Source organism: Enhydra lutris, unplaced genomic scaffold (assembly GCF_002288905.1).
Source record: "Enhydra lutris kenyoni isolate GAN:26980312 unplaced genomic scaffold, ASM228890v2 scaffoldscaffold34, whole genome shotgun sequence".
Taxonomy (NCBI): Eukaryota; Metazoa; Chordata; class Mammalia; order Carnivora; family Mustelidae; genus Enhydra; species Enhydra lutris.
Genome location: NW_019154118.1, coordinates 22,412,890 through 22,426,898, shown reverse-complemented (window position 1 = coordinate 22,426,898; position 14,009 = coordinate 22,412,890). Strand labels below are relative to the sequence as shown.

Genomic DNA, 14,009 nt, shown 5'->3' with positions numbered 1-14,009 from the left:
ATCTTCCTTATCTGTTCACCTATCAGTGGACACTTAGGCTGCTTCCACATGTTGGCTATTGTAAATCCTGCTGCAATAAACATAAGGGTGCCTATATCTTTTCCAGGTGGTGGGTTTTTGTTTTTGTTTTTGTTTTTGCTTTTGTTTTTGGATAAATGTCCAATAGTGGAATTATTGGATTGTATGATATTTCTGTTTTTAATACTGTTTTCCACAGTGACTGTACCAATTACATTCCCACCAATAGTGAACAAGGGTTCCTTTTTCCCCTGCATCCTCTCTAGTACTTGTTCTATCTTGTCCTTTTGATTTTAACCATTCTGACAGGTGTAAGGTAATATCTTGTGGTTTTGATTTGCATTTTCCTCATCATTAGCAATGTTGAGCATCCTTTCATGTGTCTGATGGTCTTCTTTGGAAAAGTGTCTATTGAAGTCCTCTGCCCATTTTTTTAATGAGATTATTTTTTGGTGTTGGTGTAAGTTCTTTATATATTTTGGGTATTAACCCCCTTATTGGATATGTCATTTACAAATATCCTCTCCCATTCAGTAGGTTGCCTTTTGTTTTGTTGATGGATTCCTTCATTGTGAGAAAACTTTTTTTTTTTAAGATTTATCTATTTATTTTAGAGAGAGTGTGTGTGAGTTGGGGGGAGGGGCAGAGGGAGAGAATCTCAAGCAGACCCCCGCTGAGCAGAGAGCCCAATTCAGGGCTCAATCTCAGGACCCATGAGATCATGACCTGAGCTGAAACCAAGAGTCAGAGGCTTGACCAACTGAGCCACCCGGGTGCCCCGGTGTGAAAGCTTTTTATTTTGACGTAGTCCCAATAGTTCATTTTTGCTTTTGTTTCCCTTGCCTCAGAAGACATATCTAGAAAAATGTTGCTATGGCCAATGTCAGAGACATTACTACCTGTGCTCTCTTCTAGGATTTTTATGGTTTCAGGTCTTAAATGTAGGTCTTCAATCCATTTTGAGTTTGTTCTTGTGGATGGTGTAGGAAAGTGGTCCAATTTCATGCTTTTTGCATGTAGCTGTCCAGTTTTCCCAGCACCATTTATTGAAGATTCTATCTTTTCCCTGTTGTATATTCTTGTTTCCTTTGTCACAGATTAATTTACCACATAAGCATGGGTTTGTTTCTGGCTCTCTGTTCTGTTCCATTGATTTGTGTGTCTATATTTGTGCCTGTTCTTTTGATTACTGTTTTGATTATTGCAGCTTTGCAGAATATCTTGAAATCTGGGATTGTGATACCTCTAAGTTTCTTCTTTTTCAAGAATGCTTTGACCATTTGGGGTCCTTTGTGGTTCCATACAAATTTGAGGATTATTTGTTCTAACTCTGTGAAAAATACTAGGGTATTTTGATAGGAATTGTACTGAATCTGCAGATTGCTTTAAGTGGTATGAATATTTTAATAGTATTTGTTCTTCCAATCCATGCACATTGGATATCTTTCCATTTGTTTATGTCATCTTTAATTTTCTTCATTAATGTTTTATAGTTTTCAGAGTAAAGGTCGTTCACCTCCTTGGTAAATTTATTCCTAGGTATTTTATTCTCTAGGGGGCAATTGTAAATTATCCCAGGTATAGTAATATACTGCAAGTAAGTCTCAGTTCCTCAAACAGAGTAGAGGCTGGTAAAACTTTAAGCTGCCACAGCAGTTCCTGGTCAGACTTCTCCTTCCCACCCCACCCTCACCCCCTCCACCCAACACCAAACTTTCAAAAAAATTGTTGGGAGCTTCTTTGTTCTAAAGAAAAAGGCTAAACGGCAACATGAAATGGGCAATGAAATTTTCCGGGTGTTTTTCCTATTCTATTTTCTATTCTATTCTTTCACAGTTTGAATGATAATCACAGAGGAAGTTCCCTTGGCAGTGTTGTGTTTCCATGGTGACAGGAGAGGTCAAGGTTAACAAACTCGGGTGCTGGGAACCGTCTGCTGCCCAGTGGATGCAAGGGAAGGGCTGGCAGTCCTAGTGTCACCAGGGGACCCATTTTCACAGCCTCATCCTTTGAACGGGCCACAGAGCCTGACTTGTGCCTTTCTGAATGGACAAACCAGGGATGTCTTGAAAGTAATAATAGCTCTATCACTTCCCCCTATGAAGAAATGTGCTGTGCCCTTCCTCCCAAAGGCCAGGACTGGTGCCTCTCACTAACAACAATCCATGGATTGTTGGAATATGTATGTGCTCTTTGTATTGGCACCAGAAGCTCAAAGATGCCAAGTTTTAGAAACCAAATGTACTTTAGAAAAGCAATTTGATCTTTGGGAACAAGGGAACCTAAATAAGTCCTGACCATGTCAGGGCAAGCTAAAAGATGAATTAATTAAAAGGCGAGTAGGAAGCATACAGTTTAAATTAAATATCAGATAACCCAAATAAATCCCCTTAAAACGTAACACAGCTATTTTGCCTGAAACCAAAACCTCATTTTCCTCTTTTGGATTCTCCATTTATGCTTTTATGTGGGTAGATAATGTCACAAAATTTGTATAGATTTCTCCAGATCAGAAATAAAGGGGAAGAATGATGGACTCAAGGTAAGCTCTAAGGGTAAAGTAATTGATTCAAAACTGTGATGTCTTTGAGAGGAGACAAATGGTTTTACATATGATGAAAGACACAGATGCTCTTCGGGTCCTAGGTATGGAATAAAATAGGCTTTGTGGATCACAAGGCTGTGGTGAAAAGGACTGACACATGGGGCAGTTGTCTCCATTTTAAGCAGTACTAACACAGGCTTGGGAGTTCTGCTACCAGGAAGTCTTGAGCATTCCATACACGCATTGACTCGCATGACCATCTGTGTGCTAATGACTCAAACCTCAGCCTGAGGTCCAGATCCATATACCCGGAGGCATGTTAGGTTCTCTGTTTGAGTGTCTACCAGACACACTTAACCTAACAGGAGTGAAACTGAACCCCTTGTTTTCACCTCTTCATCTGTTTGTCCTCTTTCCCTCACTAACCACTTCTACTAGTCCAGCCAGAGATCTGGGGTTACCCTCGCCTCCACTTTTTTCCACACCCTGAGCAACAATTATAGAGTCTTGAGTATGTTCTCTTGGAAATACCTCTCAGATCCATTTCCTTCTTTCTGTCTTTGTTTCTACTCTTCTTGCCTAGGCTACCGTCGCCTTTTCTGAGGATTATCACATCCTCCCATGCTGGGCATCCTACCTCCAACTTGCCCACATCCATGAATTCATTCTTTACTCCATGATCAGAGTGAGCTTTCTGAGATTCATATATGATCATGATTCCTCTGCTTAAAAGCAGTCAGTTGTTCTCTACTGCCCTTGGGATAACCCAAATTCTGTTGCAAGTATTCCAAGACTTGGTGGGATCTGGCCCCTTCCTGCCTCTCCAGCTTCATCTGTGGATACTCCACCCTTCCGCCTCCACACACATGGTAATATATAAATTCCAGCTGGGGTGAACTACTTGGTTTCCTGAATGCACTTCTTTCTCTTGACTCTGAGTCATTGTCTTAGAACACTGCTCACAGTTGTACCCACTCTTTTCTTCCCTGGCCACTTGTCTTGCTGGGCTAGGACCTGCTCATGCTTTAGATGTCAGTTTAGTTGTCATTTCTTAAAGGATGTGTTCCCTGCACCCCCTGCCCTCTGATTTAACCTGTTCGGTCTCATAGCACTGTGTACTTCCTTCATCAAAACACTTTCACATCATAGTTATTATTATGTGATATCATATTATGATAACTCCCTCTTTATCTTTTTGTTTCTCTATTTTATTTTATTTTTTTTTAATTTTATTTATTTTATTTATTTATTTATTTATTTATTTGACAGATCACAAGTAGGCAGAGAGGCAGGCAGAGAGAGACAGGAGGAGGCAGGCTCCCCGCTGAGCAGAGAGCCCGATGCGGGACTCGATCCCAGGACCCTGAGATCATGACCTGAGCCGAAGGCAGAGGCTTTAACCACTGAGCCACCCAGGCGTCCTGTTGTTTCTCTATTTTAGATGTCAATTCCATGAGGGAAGGGACTGTGTTGTTTACCAGTATGTTTGCAGAGCTCCACATAGTGCTCAAAAATATTTATGGAATGTTCTTAAAGAATCTCCATGACCAAATAAGCATCTGATGGAAATCTAGATTATGATTTAAAAAAAAAAAAAAGAGTTGGGGGCAGAGGAAAAAGAAAAGAGACAATCTTAAGTTGGTTCCATGCCCAGGGTAGAGCCTGACACAGGGCTTCACCTCACAATCCTGAGATCATGACCTGAGCTGAAATCAAGAGTGAGATGCTTAACAAGCTGAGCCACCCAGGTGCCCCTGGAAATCTAGATTATGTAAACTCTGAAATCCTCATGCCTTTTTGACTATGAATCTTCAACATGGACTTACAAAGTGTCAAATACTTCATAATACATTTGTGGTATTTAGTATTTCGTGTGGTTAATATTCTCCTTCCTCTTTTATACTCTCTGACTTCAATTTACATTCAATACCTACCCTGGGTTCCCACCAGTATTATATTGTAAGAGAATTTGGCAATACGTCTTTTCTGAGAAAATTCCTGTGGATTAAAATTTGGCTCATGTAGAAACTAAATAACCAGCCCTTCCAAAAGACATGGGTGGGATGCCTTTTCCCAAACATTTTTGGCATTTTTTTTCCAAGACAGGGAATAATTTGGATGGAAGAGAGGATTAAAGATTATCTCCTTTGGAATTAGCTTATAGAGAAAGAAGAGTTTGCCAATTGTCTAAATATTTTCACCATGATGTCTTGGGCCACTTGGTAATCTCTGTAATTTCTAACAAATGTAGAATGTTTTTGTGGAATTACAATGTTTGAGAAGACTTTTGGCAGTTATTTGGCCTTTTCTGGCACTTTCAATCCAGACATTTACCTTTCTAAAAGTCACTTCCTAAAAGGTGACTTTTACAAAGTCACCTTTCTAAAAACCAGCATCAATAATAACACCTTTCTTTGCAAAAGCCTTTGTTGATTACCCCAATGGGTAGAGAAACAAAACTCAGTCTCATCTGCGTGGCTCACAATACCCTGTATTGAACCATCCTACCTCTCTGAGAGTTCATCTTTTCGGGTCCCTTCATGTATCCTACCATCTGGTCACACTGTATGACTTCTCATTCTCCAAACGCACCATGCCCTTCAAGCTTCCATAGTTTTGCCTCTCTCTGCCCTGTACTTAGATTCCCTTTTCCTTAACCATCTTTGCCAAGGCAAGTTTACTCATCCTCCAATGCCCAGCATTCTAGTGTCTGTAATTCTTGAATAACTAATGGGGACCTGATTGCCCATGGTTCTAAATATCAGACAAAGGCAGTTGAACTTGGCCCCAAGGGAGTGAGACTGAAGAATTCTGAGTAGGTGGATGGTGCACACAAAATTGTGTTCCGTGAACAAGTTAGAACAAGCCAACAGTCCCAGGAACCCGATAGTGTTGATGTTCACATAGTGTATAGCCAATTAGAAGGAAAAACCATCTCTTCTAACTTTCCTGGAGATGGAATGCAGATATTCCCCTTCTTTCCTCCTAGTCCAGTATGATGTTTTGCTCTTAACGTGGTGTTCTGCTCACCACACTACTGGCCAGCTGTAAATTTCTATTAGACACACCAATCCAGAGAAACAAATAGATGTGACCCTTACATCATGAGGCCCTTCCTCTATCAGCTTTGATTTCAGGCTGCCACATTCATGACTTCTGTCTAGATTTCCCAGTCAGCCACATGCTAATGAGCTTCATGCTGAAAATGAAGATGAGATGAAGGCATGCTTACTCAATGTCACAGAGATTTTTAAAAAGCAAAGGATCTTTCTAGTTTGTCTCCATCTTCTTAGAGTTTTTGTGAATGGCAAAATAGGAGAATGGGAAAACAAAAATGAAATGACTTGAAAAAGTTCAGCTTAAACTTGAAAAATCCTCATGCTTGGCATCATTGACACTGAGAAATGGAAATGGAAATGGAAGCCAGGAATTTCCAACTGACAACACAATCGGAAACCATACATTAAAGAACAGAACATGAAATGGGTACCGGTGTTTTAAATGGATGTGAAAAGATCTTACTCGTTGTAAAAGAAACACACACACACACACACACACACACACACACACACACACACACACCTTTTCAATTAAGAGAACTTTTCAATTCAAGAGAACCAAGTTGCTTTGGAGTTCAAATTGGTGTCTTCACAGTGAATTCAACCTAAATGGATGTATTTTGCTCATGCCATGTGGTTTGCAATGAAATTCAGAGTTTCCCTCCCTTGTCCTCTCCTTTCACACATCAGCGCTGTCAGTCCTCAAGGAAAAGATGTTTGTCTTCTACAGAAGCTAAGAACTTTCTTCCTGGCCCTTGGCTTTCATTACCCCTACTGGGGGAAGAAATTATTTTACTTTTCTGTTAGCTCCCTTAGACAGTTAAACACAACTTTTTAAAAAGTTAAGAAAAAATAGGGGCACCTGGGTCACTCAGTCATTAAGTATCTGCCTTCTGCTCAGGTCATGATCCCAGGTCCTGGGATCAAGACCCGCATCAGACTCCCTGCTCGGCGGGAAGCCTGCTTCTCCCTCTCTCACTCCCCCTGCTTTTGCTCGCTCTGTGTGTGTGTCTCTCTCCCTGTCAAATAAATGAATAAAAAATCTTCTAAAAAAAAAGTTAAGAAAAAAATTAAAAAATAATACTAAAATTTAGTCTAACAGTTATACACTTACTGACTTCCCCATGCCACCTTCTCCCCCAGAGAAAGGGTGCTTTGGTTGACTCTAGTTGGGGTTTTCATGAACTGTTTTGTGTGTGTGGACCCTGTATGAGAGAGACTACCTGTGACTGATTTAGTAAAAATGTTTGTTTACCAGAACAAATAGCACCTCCCTATTTTTCTTCCCCAGCTCCCACAAAGATTAGCAGGTACATCTGCATTTCTTTATTGATCTTTGAAGAATTTAATTTGCACTTTGTTTTTATTTTTAAATTTTATAATTTCATGTGACTTTTATCATCACAAGGCACCCCACCCCGACATTTTCAGTAAGTCCTATGTGCATATCAGAATGTTGAGAAATAGTGGCATCTCACTTGGGAATGTCCTAAAAGATTTCCAAGTGGAGTTCTCAGCTCTCAGTGAGGAGGGCAGGGGGAAGAGGAGTAGGTGACAGCCGGTTTGCTGGGGGATTCCACAAGATTTCCTGCTTCTAGTTTTCTGGTCCTGTTAGGCTTGCTTGAGACCTCCCCTGGTTAAAAACCAACTTCCTGCAAACATTCAAAGGAGATTTCAATAGGTTGACATCCACCACCTGAAGGGAGAAGATGAGAGAGAAGATCAGGACAGAAAGGCTTCCCTTTGAGAATGTGGTTTTGACAGTAGTAGGCAAAGGGCTTCCTGCCACAGAGGGAGTTGTGGCCCAGGCTCTTCTTCATGTGAGGGGGTCATGGTCAAGGTTTGTCAAAACAAAGCCACACAGAACACCCTAATGCCAAGTGGGCAGAAGCTCTGGTCTGTTGCACATGAAGTCATTAGGAATTCCTTTGGAGCAAGAGTTAAGCTAAGTGAATACAGATGTCTAACTGTCCCCTTATTATCTCCCCGAGGCAACGGCTTAGAACCTGCCACTTCCCTTTGCAAAATCTTTAAGGTTGCCCCCCTTCTTGAAGTAAGTCTAAAATCTTCAACCACCCTTTTAAAGTCTTCCTCAGTTTTGTTCTATGTAATTTTCCAATCTCAAGTCACGAGACTCCAAACAGGCAGATGTCCTAGTAGTAGCTGTGGGTTTTTGCTCTAGCAGTAACTTCTGTCTGGATAACACCTCCCTTGGGGCGGAAGATCTGCATTTTCTTCAGGGTCCCACTCAGTGCCAGGGTTTCCCATCTTATAGTCAGCCTCTTCCACTCACTCTGTTAGAGCTCTGCTACAGCATTCCTAATAGTATTTCCAGGGAAAATTAGAAGTTCAGACTTTGACATTAAATACATCTGCCAGCTTGGCAGTTTACTGTGATGTTAAGCAAGATACAAATCTTGCCTAAACCTCAATTTTCTGCTCTGATAAATGGAAATTATTCTAAAATATGGTAGTTGTGAGGATTGCATCAGAAAACACCAGGAGAAAAGCAGTTAGAATACTTCCCGGCATCACATACAACTTGGCTATTTTTGTTTCTTTCAATCAACTGTGCTATTATAGGGCCACATCATATGTGACCTGTGTTCTCAGAAGTGCTGTGATGTCCACCTGGCAGGTGCTAAACAGCTCTTTATTGAATTAAGATATTTACTGAACAGATCCGTGGTAAGAAGCCAGAAAAATCACACCAAATAATGCAACTGTGTTAGCTCTCTGTGCATAGCCCACCCCTGGCCCACTGTTGGAAGCTTCTCAGCAAGGTGCCCTGTGGGCAAACACCTATTGGCTTACTGTCACAATGAAAAAAAAAAATGAGATAAATCCCAAATAGTCCCCCTAAAGATAATGACATTATTTTTTCCTTTAAAAGCCAAATGGGAAAAAATTATCAAAAGATGGCCTACAGAAGTGGTTCTCAAACTTTTGGTCTCAGGATCTCTTTCTATTCTTGAAATGATTGAGGACCTCCAAACACTTCTGTTTATGTAGATTATGCATAGCTCTCTTTCATTGTATTAGAAATTAAAACGGAAAAATTTAAAGTATCTGTTAATTTATTTAAAAATTATAAACACACAACATGCTAACATAATACGTATTAGGAAAATAACTGCGTTTCTAAAATAGACCAACAAAACAGTGAGAGAAGTAACTTTCTTATGTTTTATTTTTTTACATTTTTGCAAATCCCTTCAATGTCTGGTTTTGTAGAAAACAGCTGGATTCCCATAACTGGTAGTGAGATGTTAACTTGAAGAAAATTGGCCCCACAGAAGTAGTGGGAAAGGGGAGGACTCAACAGAGGGTAACTTCTTAAAGGTTCTTGCCATGTGGAATCTGAGTCATATCAGTGAAACTTCCTTACCTGTTATATTAAAATCTACTGGTCTGTCTTGCCTTTTAAATGGATCGTTCAGCATGCATGATTCTTTAACATCATGCATCCATCTTTTGAAAAATACTGCTTCACTGAGTTATGCAGACCTTCAAAATTTTAATTAATTTCATTGCACAGCATATAAAACTGCCATTAATATCACTTCCAACCTCATCAGAGAAGTCTTTAAATATTGGGAAGCTGCCAAGTTCTTGGTGAAAGATAGGAGTTTATAATTTTTGGTTGGAAGTTCAAACTTTTACCATTGGCAATGCATGCTCTCATTTTTCTTGAAATGACAGGCTCACTTGGTTCATTTTGAGAAAATACCCAAGTCTGAATAACCATAGTTTACTTACTAGTTATCCTTCCGAGTGGCTATAATATTTCATTAAAAAGAGACCAGTTTTGCTCACTATGCCAAAAAATGCTTTACCTAGAAACAACTATTATATATATGCTGATGTACAATGGGATTCCTTTATGTGTACTTCTCATTTCACAACACAAAATAATAAAAAGATAAGTAATCAAAGCTGAAATTATTTTAAAACAATGTATTAATTTGTTAAAATTAATTATAATTAGTTATAAAAATTATTTTCTAATGCATTTTCCTTTATAGATTATAAATTCATTATTATAGAATAGTTGAGTGTTTGTTAGTAATTTATTAATTATCTAAAAATTACTAGTTTTTACTGCTTCATCAAAGTTATCCTTAAGTCAAACTGGCATTTTCTTGTTATTCTAAGTGTGTACCTGGCAATGAGAGACACAGTGATGCTATTCCACGGCTGACGGTGTTCAGCAGATGAAAGGCCGAGAAGCTAGGGAGGCTGCCATCAATGAAAACATATTTAAAAGGTACAATCATAAGTAAAGATAAATTTCTTCCCATAACACTGAGCATAGCACAGGCCTTTTCCCTTTTTCTTCCCTGAGTTTCTTCCTGAGAGGACATGCCTTGTCTCTTTAGGACAGGATTAAGATCAGAAAGACAGGTGTTACCTATAGAGCAGTCCTGCCCAGCCTTTGCCATCTGATACTTTTCTTTAACTGTGATCACTCTGCAAGGGATATGAGCTGGGTATCAGAAGGCCTGAAGCAAGATCATTAAAAGTTTGAGTAAATTCCAGAAGATTGTCTCTAATGTTCTAGTGCTCCCAGTCAAAATATTAGAAAGAACTACATTACAGTGTTTAATTTTCTAATCTAATTAATAAAATTTCTTTTTGCCTTCTTATTCATTTGTTATTTGCAATATATACTTTATCAAGTAACACTGGGCTTATTAGAGCCAGTGATAAATCTGATGATGTTGGGAAAGGGCTAAGAATGACAAGAAATCAGAGGTCACTCTCTGTTCAAAGAGAGCAAAGACCTCAGAAGGTGGCCTTCTTGAGAAATTTGTAGTCTTCAGCTTTTAGCAACTCAGAATCAATATGACTCATCAAAACACTGGAAAAGTAGGTAAAGAAATGCAGAAAGGTAACTTGTTTCCAATGGGTTAGGATTGGGCAGATTCCAAGGTTACACTTACTTGAAACATTGGAAGGATTCTTAAAGAAATCATATACAAGTGAAATGGTAAGTGAATGATCTGATCTAAATTCATCCCAACCAAATTTCATCCCGAGCATACAGATTTTATCTGTACTAGAGAGGCCTCGGTCATCAGACCTAATCATTTTGTTCTGAGTTAAAATAAGATAATATTAATGACTAAGAGGAAGCAGTACATTTTCTTCTATTCATTTAGACCAAATAACATTTTCTATATCTTTTACCCTTTAGCAATGAAAGCAGTCCTGAGTCTGTCTTTTTATAGTGGAAATATCTTTGAATCAGGACACAGGGGACATGAGTTCTTTTTTGACTTTAAACATTGCCGGGGGTGACATCAGCAAGTTTCTCTGTCTTTTTTGGTGTGAAATGATCACCAGATAGTTCAACTCCCTTAATTCACAGATATTATACCTTTACAGTCTTATTCTCATGCATCATAAAGACAGAGTTCACCTGAGTAAGGTAGATTGTCCTTTAGCTCTAGCTAAATAAAAATGCCTTGAACATACACTACCTGCTTCCAGTTTCAAGGCCTGTGTGATTTTGGGGGGTATTCGGGTTCTCTTGGCACTTCTACCTATTAAGGTCTTTGTTCCCTTACATGCTGGGAACAAAGGTACTATCCCCTACCTTACCAACTGATGGGGATCTTTGCTTTACATACACCTCCAGTCTATCTTCCTATTATACATTTGAGTGCTTAGTAAAAGTTAGTAAATATTAATGAAGGTGCCAGGGACAGGTAGAGTCAGAGATTAGACATTTTTTTGGTTCCTGTCTTAAAAAGTCATGGGTTAGAATTCTGGTCTATCACTTATTAGTTGGATAATCCTGGACAATTTACTTAATCTTTCTGAGTCTTAAAAGTCACTTGAAAGACATTACCTCCATTATAGGATTGCCATCAGAATAAATGAGATCATGCATACTCAACTCAGGTTTCCAGCCTTCCAAGGCCACCCTCTAAAAACAGATATAAATAAAAGCAATATTGAGATTTCCACATCTGGGAATATGGAATAAATTTAATTTTCCTCCCACTGAGTACAAATAAAACCCCTGGACATTATATTTAAAACAAGCTTAAGAAGACTCTAAGAGGTAAAGAGAGGAAGGCTGAGCAGCCAGGAATCTTAGAATATGAGGGAAGACACAGTGGTGAGTTCTCTGGGTTTTCTTTTTGCCTTGTATATTCTGTTTTGGAGCTGAAGAAACCAGCAACTAGTAAACTGCAACAGGAAAGACAAGAGCCCCAATGAAGACTTGGTCCCTATAAAGACATTGGTCCCCCAATAAAGCCATAGGATCAGGAAAAGGGCAGCTGAGCAAGACAGAAAAGGTTTAGACAATAATTTCTCTATTCCATCTACAGAACACCTCCACACATACCAGCAAAAGAACAGTGAGAAAGCTAGACTTCCACTCTTACAAGGCTTAAATGAGGTGCCCTAATACCCCTTCAGGGTGATATCCAGAAAAGCTCAAGTGGGAAACCAGGACTTTCACCCTCAACCCATAATGAGGTCACTTGCATCCCAGTGTTAGTGGAGACAACATGAGGAGTTAGAATCCACACTCTCATCTAGCAGTAATGAGGTTGTATGCCCTTTTCCTCTGCTGGAGTGGTGTTGGGGGACAGGGGGAAGCTAAACTGGAAGGTTTAAATAAGATTCATTATCTCATGACATAAAATGAAAATGTCCAGGTTTCAATCAAATATCATACCAAGAACCAAGAATATTGCAAACTAATGAGAAGAGACCATAAATACCAATGCTGAGATGAAAGAGATCCCAAAGCGATCTGACAAAGATTTTAATGAGTCTATTGTGAAGATGGCTCTATGAGTAATTATGAACACTCCTGAAAAAAAAAGAAAAAATAAATTGAAAGTCTCATCAAGACAAGAGAAGACATAAAGTAGAATCAGATGGAAATTTTAGAATTGGAAAAACAATAACTGCACTAAAACAATGGGCTCAACACAAGAATGGAGGAGACAGAGGAAAGAAACCAGTGACCTAGAACATGGAGTAGTAGAAATTACCCAGTCTGAACAACAGAGTGGAGACTGAAAAAAAAAAAAAAAGTAAACATAGCTTCAGAGACTTGCGGGACTCTAAAAAAGATCTAACATTCATGTTACCAGGGCTCCACAAAAGGAGGAGAAAGAAGGAGGGCTGAAAAAGTCCTCAAAGAAATCGTGGCTGAAATCTCCTCAAATTTGACTAGAGATAGAAATAAGCAAATTCAAGGAGCTGAACAAACCCCAACCAGAGTAAAAACTAAAGAAGACTATCATAATTAAGCTTCTGAAGACTAAAGACAAAGAGAAAAAAAACCCTCAAAAGCAGCCAGAAAACAAAACAAAACAAAACAAAAACCTTACCTGTACAAGAAAGACAATTCTAATATAGGTGGATTTCTCATCAGAAACTATGGGGGCCAGAAGGAAGTAACATAATACTTTGTTAAGTACTGAACAAAACAACAAAACCTCATCAACCCCGAATTTCATGCTGCCAAAAATATCCTTTGAGAATGAAGGGGAAAACTTTGAGCTTCTGGGGAAGAAGGCAGAGGAGGAGGATCTATAGGAGTTTACCTTGTCCCAAGGATGCACCCAGAAGACACCCACTGAAAATGACCAAAGACTCACAGAAGAGACTCTCCACAGCTAACTGTAGAAAGGAAGGCCACATCAAAAACCCTAGGAAGGGTAGATACATGGTTAGGAAACAAATTAACCTGGGAGAGATGAAGGCTGGGGGGAGAAGTGGGGTGTTGGACACTGCAAGCATGAAGAAGGGAGAGGACCAGAACCCACACCAGCCACCCCAGGCATGAGGCACCCACTGGGAAGATGTATCCCCTTACCATTTGGCTTTGAAAACTGGAGGGGCTTAACTATATGAGTTTTTACAGTCACTGGGGCTTAACACCTGGAACTTTAAAAATCAGCAGGCTCAGCTCTGGGAGAGCTGGAGGACATTAAGAAACTGAGTGCCTGCCCTTAAAGAGACAGAACAACAAACAGCCCCTGCTGAGAATCTGCACAGAAGCAGCAGTTTGAAAAATGGAGTATATGGAAAGGAGATATACTTACTAATTTCAGAACTTGTACAGGAGGGTCAGGGATATTATGACACTTCTCGAAGAAGAAAGGAGCTGGCTAGTGCCATTTTTCTCCCCTGCCTCCCAGCCTAGATATACAGACACCTGCAGGAAACAATAGAAATCAGCACAAACGTTTGCCAGCTTGTTTTACTAAGAGTGTGCCCCCCCCACACTCTCCTACAGATCCATCCCATTCAACCCACTCCACTCCACAAAGCATGGCATTATGCCAGCAGTTCCCAGTGGCCAGCACCACTCCAAAGTGACTCCTGCCTGGGGAGAGGGGAATAAACAGTAGACT

The 14,009-nt window shown here is 39.7% G+C and overlaps 1 long non-coding RNA gene across 1 annotated transcript; it reads right to left on the bottom strand.

Moving 5' to 3' along the window:
• Window positions 1-6,980: 6,980 nt before the first annotated feature.
• Window positions 6,981-13,788, bottom strand: LOC111153901. The gene is made up of 4 exons (XR_002641048.1): window positions 13,698-13,788; window positions 11,477-11,554; window positions 9,785-9,861; window positions 6,981-7,318 (listed from the first exon to the last, which is right to left on the bottom strand). It is a non-coding gene; the product is annotated as an uncharacterized LOC111153901 (long non-coding RNA).
• Window positions 13,789-14,009: the final 221 nt, after the last annotated feature.